We start from the raw sequence: 17124 nt of genomic DNA, 5'->3' as shown, positions 1-17124 counted from the left end.
TGCCATCAAGATCCAGAGAACTATGGAGACTGAATGTGGATTACAATATAATAGTAATTTTTCACTTTTTGTTGTTGTTTGTTTCCTTTTTTCATTCTAGTGTTTTTTTCCTTTTTGATATGATTTTTCTTGCTCAGGATGACAAATATGGAAATATGATTAGAATAATTGCATGTGTTTAACTTATATTGAATTTCTTGCTGTCTTGGGGAGGGAGAAGTAGGGAAAGAGGGAGAAAAATTTAGAACACAAGATATTGAAAAGGTCAATGTTACAAACTCTCTGCACATATTTGGAAAAATAAAATACTATTTTTAAATGCAAAAAAGTATTATCTTCATTTTGCAAGCAAGGAAACTGAAGCCTAGAGAGGTAAATTATCAAGATCAATTAGTAAGACTCAAAGCCAAGATTTCAATCCAGGTTTTTTGATTTCCAATCCATAGCCAAATCTAAAATGCTAGGAACTAGCGAGTATAGTCCATCCTACATCATAACTTCCTTCTGTTAATTCTCTATTTTACAGATGGAAAAAGTAAACCTTAGAAATAAAAAGACCTTGCCAGAGTCCACCACAGAGTGTCAGAAATGGCACTGTCTTGGGTCTTTTGTTTCCCAGGACTATAATCTTCACCTTGTATCATACCTAAGTCATAGTTCTTACTTTTTTTCTTTGCAGGTCTTCAGTGTGATAGATGTAAGGAGATATGATCCAAGTCCATAAATTCATGAACTTGTTTACCAAATGCTGGGATGCTTAAAGGAGAGGGCTCTCTCTGGAAGCTTTCAACAAGGTAATTTCAGGGCAAATCACACTTTACACATCAAGGAGCTAGCTCACAGAATTCATTCCTGCCAAAATATAATTTGAACTTAGTGTTCCATTTCCATCTCAAACTTAACCTGTCCAAAACAGAACTCACTCCTCTAACAAATGTTTTTTTTTTTTCTCTGTGGAGGTTATAACCAATTTCTAGTCATCTAGGTTCATATCTTCAGCACTGAACTCACCTTAACTGTTTACTCTTCATCCTTTCATCTTGTCATTTCACCCTCCATAACAACACTTTCATCTGTCTCAATCAATCAACCAATAAGCATTTATTAAGTGCTTGCTACACATCAAACACTGTTAATCACTGGGAATGAAAAGACAAAGTCCCCTTCTCTCTCTTCATACAGTCACCACTTTAGTTCAGATCTTCATCATCTCTCATCTAGATTATTATAGTAGCTTCCATATTCCAGTCTTATATCTTTCTCTCTCCAATCCATTCTCCAAACAACTGTCAAAGTAATTTTCTTATATTGAAAACCTGATCATGTCAAACTTCAGTGGCTCCACATTGCCTCCAGGATTAAATGTTAACTTCTCCATTGGGAATTTAGAGCTATTTACAACTTTGTCCCAATCTACTTTTCTAGGGACTTTATTCATTACACCACTTCTTGCATTCTATGGTCCTGCCAAATAGGTTATTCATCACATATGACACTCTCTGTTTCCCATTCTGATGCTTTTGCATTGATTGGATGTCTCCATGTCTGGAATGTACTCTAACCATCATTTCTATCTCTTAGAGTCTCTTATTTCCTTTAAAACCCAACTCAAGCACTATCTTCTACATTAGACTTTTCCTGATCCCCCAGGTAATATTGCTTTTCCCCAAATTAGCTTTTATTGATTTGGTGTGTATTATATGTCTATATGCTTATATATTTACATGTCTCTCTCAATAGCATGTAAGTTCCTTGAGAGTAAGAATTGTTTCATCTTTCATCTTTTTAAGCCCAGCCCTTAGCAAGCATTTGACACATAATATATAATAATAGATAAATAATTAAATAAATTACAAATACTTGCTGATTGATTTATTATGAAAAAAGTTGACAGAAACCCTGAAAGATACTTCAGAAAGAGATTATATACAAAGAATACAAATACTACCTTACATTTTTGTAATACTTTACAATATGCAAAGTACATTTACATTTTCTTTACAACTTTCTATGAGGCAAGTAGTGCAAGTTTTTGGATAACCCTATTCATTAAAAAAAAAAAAAAAAGAAACAGGCTCATTAGAAAAGTGTCCATGATCCTGTGACAACCAACGAGTAGAATTTGAATTCAAATCCACAGGTCACTTAACTTCAAATTTGATATTATTTCACTATATTATGTCTCCTTTTTAAGAAATTTAAGCTTCCTGTTCACATTTTCTCACCTCAAGCTCCCAACAACTTGTTTTTCTAATATTTTAAGGCTTACAAAGTGCTTATAATAATACTACAAGGAAGGTGTGTCAAGTACTAACGCCCTCATTTTGTAGGTGAAGATACTGGACTCCAGAGACAAAATCTCATAGCCAATAAGTGTAAGAGTCAGGATTCAAGCCCAGATTTACAGACTTTAAATCCAATTAAACTCCCTGTTCTGTTTCTTAGTTTGCCTTGGTATACATTTACAAATTAAGTGTGCATTATAACAAGGCATTTTATATTATTATCCCTAGTTCTGTCCTGGGTTTGGTCCAGAGATGAAATGGTAAAGAGCTGCAGAGAATTCTCAATAGCACCAATCAAGCTTTTTATAATAGAAATTTGGAGTATAGAAAGTCAGATAGGACAGAAAAGTCCATAATGTAATCTCAGTTCATGAGGATCAGTTATCAGAATAGAAAACACAAAATTGAAAATAAGGGGAGTTGCATGCTCACAAGAGCGTGTGGGTATCTGAGGAAGTAGTAGACCCATAACAAAGGCATTGTTGAAATCTAAGGTGCAATCAAGAATACACAGTCCATTGTACCATATAAGAACAGCAGTAAGTGTTTTGCTACAACACATTGGACACTTGGGAAGGAGCACACATTACCCTCAGAATCTATCCTTTTGGGTTTGTTCATAAGAGAAGAGATACAAAGCTAAGCCCATGTTCAGAAACCATCTCCTTGAAAAACCTAGACAATGAAGCAATGTTCTTCCCTTGTCTCAGAGGTTTTTATGTTTAAAAATTTCAATTTATGAGAAATGTAGACCAAACAAAAGTACACAAATATGTTGCTTTACTAGATACCAAGCTAAAGAATAGCATTTCCTTCTCCTCAACTAGCCCTAGCAATTCAGGAATCAGATCTTCTACTCTTCTATATGCTAGATGGAAACTAACTCTCACTATAAATGACCTAGTGTAAAGATACTCATTTGCAGTAGGCCTGGAGCTGTTCTCAGTACCAGTGGTGAACCAGAAAACTATTCTTGGATTTTCAGTAATGCCACTTCTAAAAATATATTTCATTTCCCTCCCCCCAAGTTCCATATTGAAAATAATTTTTAACATGTGGTTTCTTTTAAGTTTTAAGTTCTAAATTCTATTTTTCCCACTGTCCCTTCCAGCCCTACTCCCTCTCTGAGAAGTTAAACAGATATAGGTTATACATATGCAATCATGTAAAATATTTCCATATTAGTCATTTTGTACAAGAAGACTAAAAGAAAAAAGGGAAGAAACAGAGTGAAAAATAGTATGCTTCAGTTTGTATTCAAACAACATCACTTCTTTTTTGGAGGCAGATAGTATACTTCATTATTAGTCCTTTGGAAAAGGACATCTTTTAAATCTAGATGATACCAGCACTGACTTCCTCATTCCTGTACATGAACTGGAGATAGTCCATACCTTTTTGAACTTCAGTGTTCTTCATTCTTTCTGACCCTCCCCTCCACTTCTCTTAAAAGAAATGTAAACAACAGACACATCTCTCCTATAACAGTAAATCCTTGAAGTACAAGCATTCCATTTGTTGAATCCTGCTGCAGTTCTTAATTCTTAAGTCAAAAGCATGAATTCTTGAGATGGTGAAGAGACCAGCAGTATAAAAGGAATTTAAAATGAGCAAGAAATAAGCTTTTTCACTAGAAACAAGGAAACAAGTTAAAGCAAAGACTTAGGCATTAATCCCCAAAATGAAAAAAAATTGGAGAAAAGATTTATTAAGTATTTAATGACTTCTGTGGGAAATGATAACCATCTGTTCTTTCCTAAGTCTAAGCCAAGAGAAAAATTTGTTCAACGCTGTACCCACAGTAATTTAGGAAAAAAATCTCAATCTAAGAATCACTAAGGCAAGTCATGAAACTTCCAGTTTTCAAGGAATCTTTAAAAATAGAAGAAATTATTCTCTTCCCAAAATGGCAGAGTCATCCTTCTAGTAATAAGGGTCTAACAAGGGGTTAGATTAATTTTAGATAAGTTTAAAACAATTATTAGGTCTCAAAATATTGGGGATAATGTGTGCTTCAGCAGGAAAGAAGAAACAGGCACAGTTTTTAAAAGAGAAAAGAATATTTTAACACCTATTGCTATTAAAATAATTGGCAGAGATGAGAAAGATGCTTTCAGAAAACATGAATTGATGCAAAGTGCAGTGAGCAAAACATGGGGACAATTGTACATAATAATAACAATATTGTACAGTAATCAACTGTGAATGACTTAGCTATTCTTGGCAGTATAAAGATCCAAGATGTATAGAGATGATCAAAAATGTGCTGGTAAATGTTTAATATCCAGTTTTCACACACATTAAAAACCTGATATACTTGCAAATTAAATTGCTTTATTCACATTTTCCTATCACTTTCTTCAATGTAGAAATAAACAAAATAATGTCAGTCCCTGATTTGTAAAATTTGCAAATTTCCAAAGTATTAATGTTAAAATTGAAAATTCAACAATTACCTCTGGGAGGGGGTCAGTTTAAACTGTCTCCAGTATACCCCTGGAGATGTAATACAGCTAAGTGTATTCAAAAATGGTTGATCATATTAAAGAAAATCACTAATGGATTAATGTCAGTCTGGAAGGAAGTTTCTAGTGAAGTGCTCAAGGAACCTGTCCTTGGCTTGATTCTTGTCAGCATTCAAATAAAAACATTAGTGGAATGCTTACTTAGATCTATGCAGAAATCAAATCCAAATAAATATCAATAGTCAAGAAAAATGGGCTTAATCAAATAAAGTAACATTTAATAGGAATAACTCTAAAATTCTACTTGTGGAGTTACAAAAATCAGCTCCATAAATATAGGAGGAGTTGTGGTCAAACAATAGGTACTGTGAAAAAAAATTGTTGTTGTTGTTGTTGTTGTTTTTATAAACTGCAAGATCAACATAAGATGACAGTATGACATAGAAACCAAAAATCTAATGACATTTTAGGTCACGTTTAGGAATTAAATGTTCAGAACAAGAGAGGTCAGAAAGAGTTTAAACTCTTCCTTTGTCAGATCATGTCTAATGTACATTCTGGACATTCAATTCTGGACACCACACTTAACTGAGAACATAGCCAGGCTGGAGTCTGTCAGGCAGGGTTTCTGGATCAGAATGGCAATATTCTCTTAATCCCACAACTGCTATATTCCACATCCCACATCCCACAGACCCACATCCCACCTTGATCTCTCTTTGACAATAGTGCATCCAACACACCCCAGGAGGGTTGTCTTCGGCCCTGCCCATTCATTTTAACGACTACTGTGCTTTTCCATCCACTGTGCATTTGTAGTTTTCTATATGTATGATCTTTTTCAATTGAAATGTGAATTTTTTGACAACAGAGATTGTCTCAGTTTCTATTTGTATACTGAGAATAATGTTTGACACATAGTATATATCTAATAAGATTTATTTCTATTCCATCCTGCTCCATATAAGATAATAAGGAACTAAGAGAATAAGACATAGAAGGGATATCAGTGCTATGTTAAAATATTTGATTGGTTATGTGTTGAAGAGAAATTAAACTTGTCTTGCTTGGTAGAAATAAGAGCACTTGGTAGAAAAGCATTGATGTGGGTGTTCCCCCATTGATAGAGGTTTTAATCTTCTTATATCTTCATGTATAACCTTCATGTTTTCTATTCCATCACTTGGTGATCAACCTTAGTTTATGCCTTGGATGACTAAATGACAATCCACTGATAGGCTGGTACTCAAAACCATGTCCCTTTGATAGAACCTGATAGTTCTTCTTCTGATGACACAACCCTCAAGAAAGCAGAATTATTCTTTTTGTGGTGGCTAAGAATTAGAAACTGAAGAGAGATAAATTGGGTAATAGCTGAACAAGTTGTTGTATATGATAATAGAATATTATTGTGCTATAAAAATTAATAAGCAGAATGCTTTAAGGAAAAACTGGAAAAATTTACATGAACCAAGACAGAGTAAGGTAAGAAGAACCAGGGGTATATGATATGATATGATATAATGAAGAAATGTGAATAACTTAGCTATTCTCATCAATAGTTCCAAGTCATCCGGCAGTTCCAACGACTTATAATGAAAATTATCATCTGTCTCCAGAGAAAGAACTTTGGTCTGAATACAGACCAAAGAAATTCTCTCTATCTCTCTGTCTCTCTGTGTGTGTCTCTCTCTCTTTCCCTCTGTGTCTCTCTCTGTTTTCTTCTGTGTCTCTGGTATCTCTCTGTCTCTCTTTGTCTCTCTATCTCTGTCTTTCTCTCTGTGCTTCTTCTTTGTTTCTATATCTCTTTGTCTCTCTATCTCTCTTTATCTTTCTCTCCCTGTCTGTTTTTGTCTCCGTCTCTGTCTTTGTCTATTTGTCTCTCTGTCTCTCCCTCTGTCTCTATGTCTTTCTCCCTCCTCCCTCTTTTTCTCTCCCTCTCTCTCTGTCTTTTTCTTTGTCTCTCTCTCACTTTCTCTCTGTGTCTCTGTCTCTTTCTCTTCTTTTATTGATTGTTTTTCCACAAAATGACTAATGTGGAAATGTTTTACATGATTGCACAAATATAATCCATATCAGATTGCTTATCATCTCAGGGATGTGGCATGAGAGGAAGAAATGGATAGAATTTGGAATTTAAAACAAATGAAAACAATAAATGGTAAAACTTGTTTTTACATGTGATTGAGAAAAAAGAAAAAAAGGAAAGGAAACAATACTACCTCTATACCACAGTGAAGTACTACATAGTCAGTTACATAGAGAATAGAGTAGGACAATTATTCAAATCATTAGACTAGACAGTTAAACTTCAAATCATTCATTAAACATTTATTAAGTTCCTACTATGTACCTAAACACTCTGCTAAGTACTGGGAATACAAAAAGAAGACAAAGACAGTCCCTGTCCTCAAGGAGCTTACAATCTAATGGGGAGACAACATGCAAAATATATAGTTTGCATATTAATTAATTGATTAAAGTAATTAATTGAAGAAAGAAAGCATGGAATTATAAAAGATTAGGAAGCCAGGAATGTCAGTAGTCAAAACAGAGGAATGAGAGAATTCCAGGTTTGGGGACATACCAGAAAATACCCAGAGTTGAGAAATGGGGTGTCTTGTTCATAGAACAGTCATGAGGCTAGTGTTGCTGGCTCAAAGAGCACATCTTAGAGAGTTAGAAGTAAGATAAAAGGTGGTGGTGGGGATACTATGTTATAAAGGACTTTGAATGCCAAGCAAAGAGTTTTGCATTTGTTTCAGGAAAAGAAAGGAAGTAATGGAATTTATTGAGTAGGGGAAAATGACATGATCGGACCCACACTTTAGGAAAATCACTTTGATGATTGTATAGAGAATGAATTAGAATAAAAAGAGACCCACCAGCTTCAAATACTTTCTACCTGTACATGTACTTCAACAAGTCACTTCCCCTCTCTCAAACTCAATATCTTCAAGTATAAGATGAAGAAAACAATAGCTACTCTCTCCCAAAACTGTTGTGAAAATCAAATGAGGTAATACATGGGAAATGCTTTGTAAACTTTAAAAGTTCATATGAGTACTATCATCATCATCATCATTAATAATAAAATCTGTTGATGCAATACCACTCAATTGGCTTCCCAGTTTTCCTGATTGATAAACCATTGGTATGATGAATAGAAACTGGCTCTGAAGTTAGAGGACCTTTATTATAATCCCACTTCTGGCACACCACCCAAATGACCTAAGGTAATCTCTCAGCTTCAATTGACTTCTTTGTAAAAAGAAAAGACTGTACTAAAAAGTCTCTAAGATCTCTTCCAGCTCTACATTAAGGATGCTGTAGTCTATAGATTAATTAGGGTTTGCCTCCCATAGACATTATAAAGATTTTGTCACAAATATCCAAAAGTCACAGGTGTAAGAGGAAGGATTTGACAGAGAAGTCACAGGAGTGCTCACATTTTTTTTCATAACATCTTTGCCATCTAACTCCAATTAAGACTAACATGTTTTAAGGATTCATATACAGGTAGTAGCTATCCATCAGCATTCATGGACTGTTTCCAGGGCATATGTGGAGAGATTTGAAAGATACTAAAATGTGTTCATAGCTATATCCCAGAAATAACCTGCCAACATCTAAATATAATCCTGTCAAGCTAGAGTAAGGCAGCTCAAAGGTAACGAGGAGGGAATTCCTTTCAGATCTGTTTCTTGTGTTTAGCATTTCTAAGTTCCAATAGAATATTTGACCCTTCCCCAAACACATCCTGTAAGTTAACCTGTTCCTTCTGTTTGGATCATGCTTATACTTTGAAGAAAATGTGTCATTTATCTTTGGGAGCTAGAACTGCCCATTGTTGGTTGTGGGGAGGCAAGAAAGGAGTACCTGAATTCTCTTAGCTCAACTCATACATCCTGTCAAGATGATAATTAACAGTGGAGATAGTGGGAAGGTCCTGGACTCTTCTGCATTAGAAGACTGAATCTTGAAGAACTCAAGAGCTGAACGTTATACTTAATGAAGAATATCTGTTTTTTAAAGGCAACTGGAGGCTCTTTCAGAAACCAAGTTTCTAAAACAGATTAAAATTTCCCTGTGTGACTAAGGAATGAATAAATGAAGAAGGAAAGGAAAATAGCTTCAGTGCTTGCGATGTGTAAAGCACTGTGGAGGAACAAGTAGAAAAGTAAGAAAAGTCCCTGCTTTCAAGGAGTTCACAGTCTGATAGGAGAAGATACCTTATACAGGAAGGTTCAGCTGCAAGTCAGATGGAAAAGTCCTAAGTCCTTAGGGTGGCAAAAAGAAATCAATGCATTTTCTTTAGTGTCATATCCACTGATGAATAATTATCCAATAAATCACTTGAAGATAGTGAAAACTTTCTTTTCATGGTCTTTGGGAGCTGCCAAGTCCTATTTGCTTAAGATGTGCTATAAAGATTATATTTTTTGTTTTATCTTGTTTTATTTTGCATGGTGAATTAAATGTAGTTATGGAAAGAATATTGTCTCTCTGGTTTGATCATCTTTGCTATACCCAATGAAACATAACAAGAAAGAGAGAAAGCATGGCTAGTCTCATTCAAACCATTTCCACTATTTAAAGCACAGCATTCTATTGGTAGAGCCTTAGGAGTCTGCTCCAGGACATGGAAGGGTCACAGTTATTATTACCCTAGTAAAAGATTCACCATGGCTGGGATGGATATTGATTTTGTCTATAATACATTTTGTATTTACTCACTTTACATTTATGATGTATGTACATATATTTGTCTTTGTTACCTTCTACCCAACCCACATTGAGTAGAGATTATTTCATTCTTTGTCTTTGAATCGCCAGTGCCTAGTACAGCACCTGGCAAATAATAGGCATTTAATAAATACTTAATCATTTGTTGACTAATTAATACATGATAACTAAATACATGTTTCCTCCAGGACCACACTAATCTCCATAGACTGTAATGGTCCCAGAGCTTCCTACAGCATCTCTTACTTTTCATTAGGTCACTTTGATTTAATGTAGTTATTATTATGGAATATACACCAGGTTATTGTTTTTTGCATCCTAGTGACTCCAGCAATACATTACATTAATAAGATGATTGGTACAAGAAAGAAAAAGTGAAGAATAATAAATAGGTGCTTTGATTCCTAAGAATTCATCAGCTTTCACTGCTTATTCCTCTGTCAGAGACCTTTATCTCAGTGACACTGTAATTACTTACATTGCAATTAATAGGAAGCCCGGTGAGGCTTCCTTAGACTATTGCGTGCAGGATATTTTTAGAGCCAGTAGTTGGAAATGAGGGTATTGCTTATGCTCACTGATAGGCCTTTCATTCCCTATTCCTGTCATGTACTGTAAAATACCTTGGCACTGACAGCTCCAGTGTCCTCTCCAGATAGGTCTGGCCAACCTCATGGCAAAGATGTAACCAAAAGACACCAAGGTAATAAAGGTCAGCTTGAAGAAGGAAAAACAAAGACAATAGGCTCGACTGATCCTTCCTCCTTTAAATGTTTAGGATTCTATGAAATCTTTGATTTTAAAGAGACTTAAAAGTCATGTAATCTAAGTTATAATTGATTAAGAACACTCACTCCTCCAAACCTCATAAAGTGATTACTCAGCTTCTACTTGGATACCTATTGTTTTGCCACACACTCTCCTTTGATGATCTCATCAATATACAAAGGTCTAATTTTCATCTCTATGCAGACTACCAAATCTATATAAGGTATCCCAAAAGTCTTAGTGTACCTTTAAGCTTTAATAGTTAGATGTCCAGGCCTAACCCTTCATCTGACCTACACTCCCATATCATCAATTGCTCATTGACCATGTCCTGAATGTTTTGTGGTGATTTCAAATACAAGTCCAAACGAGAAATTGGATCCCCCTCCAAATTTTCTTATACCTGTTGGAGGCATCAGTATCTTCCCAGTTATCTGTTTTAAAACCATGGAATTATTCTTAACTCTTCCAGTATTTTATCCATATACAATGTCAGATGCCAAGTCTTATCATTTCTACCTCTACAATATCTCTCACATCAATTTCCTTCTGTCCACTCATTTGATCACTGTTCTTTATCAAGTCCTTATCAACTCTAAGATTATTGTAATAGCCTCCAATTTTTTTCCATTTTCTACTTTCTCTTTTCCTCGGAATATCCCTCACATAGTTACCAGAATCTTCCTAAGACAGAGATTACAGACCTTTAAGTGATTTCCTATTTTTCAGCTTCCCCAGACCATTTTACAGATTAGAAAACTGAGATAATCAGGATTAAATGACTTGTCTGGCCACAAATAGTAAATGTCTTGAGTTCAGATTTGAACTCAGATATCTGTGATTACAGGCTGAGTGCTCTATCCATTGTACCACGTAGATGCCCCCAATGAGGAAATATCCCCTCTAAGTTTAGATTGTGCTTATTCTGCAGAATTGCTTAATGCAATGACAGATTAAATGACCTGCCTAGTATGGTATAACTAGTATCTGTTAAAGGAAGGAGATGAATCTAGGACTTCCTGGCTCTGAAGCCAGCTCTCCATCCATTACCTTATGCTGCCTCATTTGCTTAATAAGCAGTAACAGACTTGAAAAATACTTCCCTCTCTAAGGAGCATCTCCATTATCATAGCAGTCTCTGAAAGACAGATATGATCATAATAGCTAGCATTTATCAAGCACTTAAATGTTTATAAAGCTCTTTACAGATATTATCTTATTTGATCCTCACAACAGAGAAGCTCTGGAGGTAAATACTATTATTGTAAATACTATTATTGTCTGTTTTATAAAAGAGGAAACTGAGGCAGATAGAGCTAAAGGGACTTACCCAGGATCACATAGCTATTAATTATCTGATATTGAATTTGAACTCGTCTCCCTAATTCTAGGTCTCAGCTTCTATATATACTCTGTGCCACCAGCTGCCAACATTAACAAAAACAGCTTCCATTTCCACAAAGCTTTACAGTTTATAAAGTTATTGCCTCAATATCCCTGTAAAGTGGATAGTATATATATATATATATATATATATATATATATATATATATATATATATAATAACTGTTCTTCAGCTAAGGATACTGAGATTCTCAGAAATGATATGATTTTCCAGAGACTACACACCTAATAACAGCTAGTTATAGGAACATAGCATGATCATTCAGTCTAATTCTTTGATTTGACCAAAAAATTTATCCCAAGAATAAATGACTTGACTAATTTCACATGGGTAATAAGCAGTAAAGACAGGCTTACACTCATATTTTCTGACTTTTGAACCAATACATTTACATTATAAGGAGTAAATCCTAGGGTTTTGGAATCTTGTTCTAATACTCTTTCTGTTGTGACTTGTGGTGACTGACTATTTCTACAAAGCTCACACCCGGATAACAAGCACAAGAGGTTAAGAGGATGTCTCTGGGCAGGGAGCCCAGCACCTGCTTCTCAAAGCACATTGTATAGACACTTGTCTCTTCTGGCTACACATTAATCTCTTCTGTCCCCTGAGCTGTCATGGGTCCATTAGTCAATAGAGGGGATTATGTGTTTGGATGAGCATCCAAATCTCTTCTGAGCATTTCCTGGCATGTCTCCTCTGACTGATGGCTTCAAAGCATAAGGTTGGAGGGCTCTGCTCAGGACAATCCTGATCATAGTAGGCAACGATGCACTAGTACACAGAAACATGTATATTGAGAACACGTTATAGTTAATGTCATAGAACAAGTTTGTAGCAGAACCATGTGTAGAATCTAGCCCTCCCCACTTTGATTCTGACTGGTCTTTCCTTTCTACCACACTACCTCCCAAACTTCCCTTGCTCAAACTGACTCATTTCATAGTTAAATTTTTTTCCTAGGGTCTGAAAAGAGAGTCTTTTCTAAGATTCTTTTACATTCCCCACTGTCTAACAGAAAATGTCAGGTTTCTCCCTAAGACCATTCATTGCCTATAAGTACTTGGTACCTTCACCCCATATATTCTAAGTTTAGACTGTTAAGGTGCTTAACTTTTCTGTGTTATGGATCCCTTGGATAGGTAATAAAGGGACCTGTACATCCAAGAATGTTTGTGGCAGCCCTCTTTGTAGTGGCCAGAAACTGGAGACAGACTGGATGACCATCAATTGGAGAATGGCTGAATAAATTGTGGTATATGAATATTATGGAATATTATTGTTCTGTAAGAAATGACCAGCAGGATGATTCCAGAAAGGCCTGGAGAGACTTACATGAATTGATGCTGAGTGAAATGAGCAGGACCAGGAGATCATTGTATACTTCAAAAACAGTACTATATGATGATCAATTCTGATGAAGATAGCCCTCTTTGGCGATGTGATGAATCAAATCAGTTCCAAAAGAGCAGTAATGAATTGAACCAATTACACCCAGGGAAAGAACTCTGGGAGATGATTATGAACTACTACATAGAATTCCCAAAAAAACAGGGAGCACTACTTCCTCCTCAAAACACACTTGTCTTATACTAGCCACATGTAAATTGTACCCTACTCACTGAGCTATCACTGATTCATTAACCAGAATATTGTAAGATTGAAATATTTAAATATTTATTTAAGGTTTCTATTAGGGATTAGTGAGAAGAAAACTGTATTTTTTTAATCCAAGGTTACAGACCCTTTCAAATATATTCAAGGACTAGATCTCAGGTTAATTTTAGCTAAAATGATTGAAGGGGAAAGTAGATGTTGGGAGTGTTGGAAAAGATGGGGAAAAATTGAAATACCAATTCATTGTTAGTAGAATTGTAAACTAATCCAACCATTTTGGAGAGCAAAAATAAGAGTTATTAAACTACCATAACCTTTGACTACTTGGTGTATTTCCATAGATGATAAGGGGAAAAGGAAAAAAAAACCTTTATGTTCTAAAATATTTATTGAAGCTGTCTTTGTGGTGGCAAGTAATAGGGAATGGTAGAACAAGTTCTAGTATATGATTGTGATGAAATACTATTATGCTATAAGAAATGATGAACTCAATAATTTTAGAAAAACAAGGATAGACTTGAATGAAATAATGAAGAAAAAAACAAGCCAAACTAAGAGAACATTGTATACAGTAACAACAAGATTGTTTTGAGAATGACTTTGAGTGAATGTCATTTTGTCTATTATAGATACACAAATTAATCATAAAAGACATATGAAGAATGATGTTATCTACATTCAGAGAAGGAATTAATAAATGAAAATAATACAGAATAACTTTACATATAGATATACATATATGTATATGTGTGTATCTATTTGTATCTAATTGATGCCTAATTCTCTGAGGGGAAGTAGAAGAGAAAAAAGTGACAAAGAAGTTTACATGATAATATTATTGTATATTTGAAAAGAATAACAAGTTATACATAATAAACATCGTTTTATTGTACTATATTATAGAAATGATTGTTTTATTCCACAGATTAAAAATAAAATGCAAAAAGGACTGCTGGACTAAATGATTTTAAAATTTCTTCCTGTCCTTCTGCTCTACCATTTCTAGAACTATAGAAAACCTATTTGTCCCAATTCCTTGTTCCAGAACTACTCATAGGAATTACTTGTATTAGTACAGCCCAACCTTTCACAGTATGTGTGTGCCCCCCTTCCTCATCACTTTCCAAAGAATGAGTTTGGGATAGAAGTCTTTATTTGAATCATTAATATGCAGCTGCCAATAAAGTCAGTCAATAGCACTCAGGAAAGAGGTAGGTTCATAAAACGTTTGCAGACTCCTGGGAGCATTCCACTTGGAAATCAGCCATGGAAATAAGGAGGCAAATGATGCTTTTAATATTCAGCCTCTCAAATAACTGGGACTTTAAAAGAGCAATCCATATAGCAATGAAGCACAAAAATCACCCCTGCTGCTGCCCCAGTCCCAGCTAGTGCCCAGGCATCAATTTGTGGGGATTCTAGGCATCCCTGGGAATCACAAGAAAGTGTCCCTTTCAAAGGGAGCTATTTCCCAAATATAGGCCTGGCCTTGTCTTTAGGATTGATGAGTGCCACTCCTGCCCCATGTAGTGTTTGACTAGGGCTTAAGGCTAAGTTCTGTCTCTCCTGCCCAACCCTAGGCCTTGTGCAGCCCACTCAAGATACTTAAAAGTATATTTAATAGTTTCAATTTTTCCTTTTCAGTTCAGGACTATATTTGGATTTTTTTAAGTGTCCAAGGTAGTATTAAGAAAATTTGTACTTAGTAGACCTGAATTCTAGTCCCAAATTTGCCATTCATAAACTTATATGATCATATTTTGTCCCTATGGAGTTCATTCTTTATCTGTATACTAAAAGAAGTTGGTCTAGATAGTCTCTAAGACCCCCAATTGCAATTCTTTTTGAAAGAGAAAAACATTAATTTTTTATCTTATTCTATAAGCATTTATTAAATACCTACTATGTTCCAGGCACTGGGATGTGTTAGAGATATAAAAAATATGCAAGATAATTTCTGATTTTAAGGAGTTCACAATCTAAATTATAGCAAAAACCTGCGGACAACTAGATATGAATAGGCTATAATACAGGATAAATTGGAGATAAACAATAGAGGGAAGGCACTGATGTTAAGGAGAATCTGAAAAGAATTCTTATAGAAGGTGGGATTTGAACTGGGATTCAAAGGAATCCAGGGAAAACATGAGTTGGGGAAGATTATGAAGTTGAGAAGGGACTGGCATAGGGGACAGTTATTGAAAAATGAATGGAATCAGGATATGGAGTATATTGTACAAGGAACAAAGAGGCCAGAAGTACTGATTATTTATAATTAACATCTCATTTTGAGTTATTTTGTCAAGAATAGAACTCCAAGGAGACTGAAAGAACATGGTTTGGATGAGAGTGAGAAAAGAAAAAAGAAAAGAGGGAACTGAGCCAGTTACAGCATTGGACTCTTCCAGAAGGGACTGATAAAGGTGGGCTAAGTAGAAAGGGATGTAAACCAAGATAACAGAAGCTAAATCTAAATATCTTCCCAAGGATGGACTCTGATCGATCCTTCCCCTTGGTTAGGGGCAAGTACCAGTGCAGAGTAGGAGAAAGAGAATTATTATTGTTGTTAGGGGAGATAGATTACCACAGGACACAAATAATGATTTTGCAATAAAAAATACTTTTCTAGCAAAATATGTGTTCCCCATCACAAGAAGTTATCATGTCTTAGGTTATAAAAGCTGCAGGTCCCCCAAAATAATGGAAGACTAAGAAAAACTGGATGTCTGCTTATTCTAGATGTCATAAAGAGGAGTCGTGCATGAGATGAAGATGCTTAACTAGTCATAACCTGGGGCCTGAAAACTTGTTTTTAATATACTTGCTTTCCTTTGGAATCCTGCGTATTTTATTTTATGCATTTAAAAATATTATTCTATGAAGAGGTCTAGGAACTTGACTAGAATTCAATGGGGTGATGGATATAAAAAGGTCAAGAACTCCTGTATTAGATGAGTTGAAGGATCCTTTCAGTTTTCAGATGCTGAGATTCTGAGATTCTAGAAATAATGGGGCAAAAACCAGTTTATTCATTCAGCTAACCATATAACAAGTCATTTAACATATGTTATATAACATGTCATATAACAGTCATATAACAAGCATTTATTAAGATCCTATTATAGCTAGGCATGGTAAGACATGCTTACAATTTCTGCTAATGTCAAGGTTGAGACCTGTGGATTCCTTCTCTTGAGATATAAAGTTCTGAGATGGAGTAAGTAGGACTAACATTGATTGGGTATTTACAAAATGTCTAATATGATCTGAGCTCCTGGTCAGGAGGAAACCAAAAGGCTGGCTAAGGAACACAAAATTGGCTCAAGTTGAAAAAGAAGTAGGTCAAAACTTCCATCCTAATTAACAATAAGATGGGGTCTGTGAGAAGCCACCAAAATTCCAACTTGAGCAAGTTAAGGGGGACCAAGACTTAAAGGGGAGAAAAGATCCCAATATATTGCAGGCACTAATCTTGGCCTGGGGAAACAAAAACAAATAGAAAAACAATCCCTCCTTTGAGAACGTTTACATTCTACTGGGAGTAAGCAGTTATACATAGTTATGAATATGCAAATATACATAGAAAGCAATATGGAGGAGGGTTCTGTGGATTGGAAGGGAGTGGTGCTGTGGATAAAGATCAGGAAAGTTTTCTTGAACATGAAGGCCCTTGAGCTAAACTTTGAAAGAAACTAAAGTTTTTAAGAAATAAAGGTAAGAAGATAGTTCATTCCAGGTAACAATCATTGCACAGTTCAGAGATGATAAATAGAATGTCACATAAAGAAAACAACAAAGAGGCCAACTTAGTTATAACAAAAAGTTCACAAAAGAGAGT

The sequence above is a fragment of the Sarcophilus harrisii genome, chromosome 1 (assembly GCF_902635505.1).
Source record: "Sarcophilus harrisii chromosome 1, mSarHar1.11, whole genome shotgun sequence".
Taxonomy (NCBI): domain Eukaryota; kingdom Metazoa; phylum Chordata; class Mammalia; order Dasyuromorphia; family Dasyuridae; genus Sarcophilus; species Sarcophilus harrisii.
The sequence above is the reverse complement of the archived record's forward strand: the minus strand, read 5'-3'. Positions refer to the sequence as shown.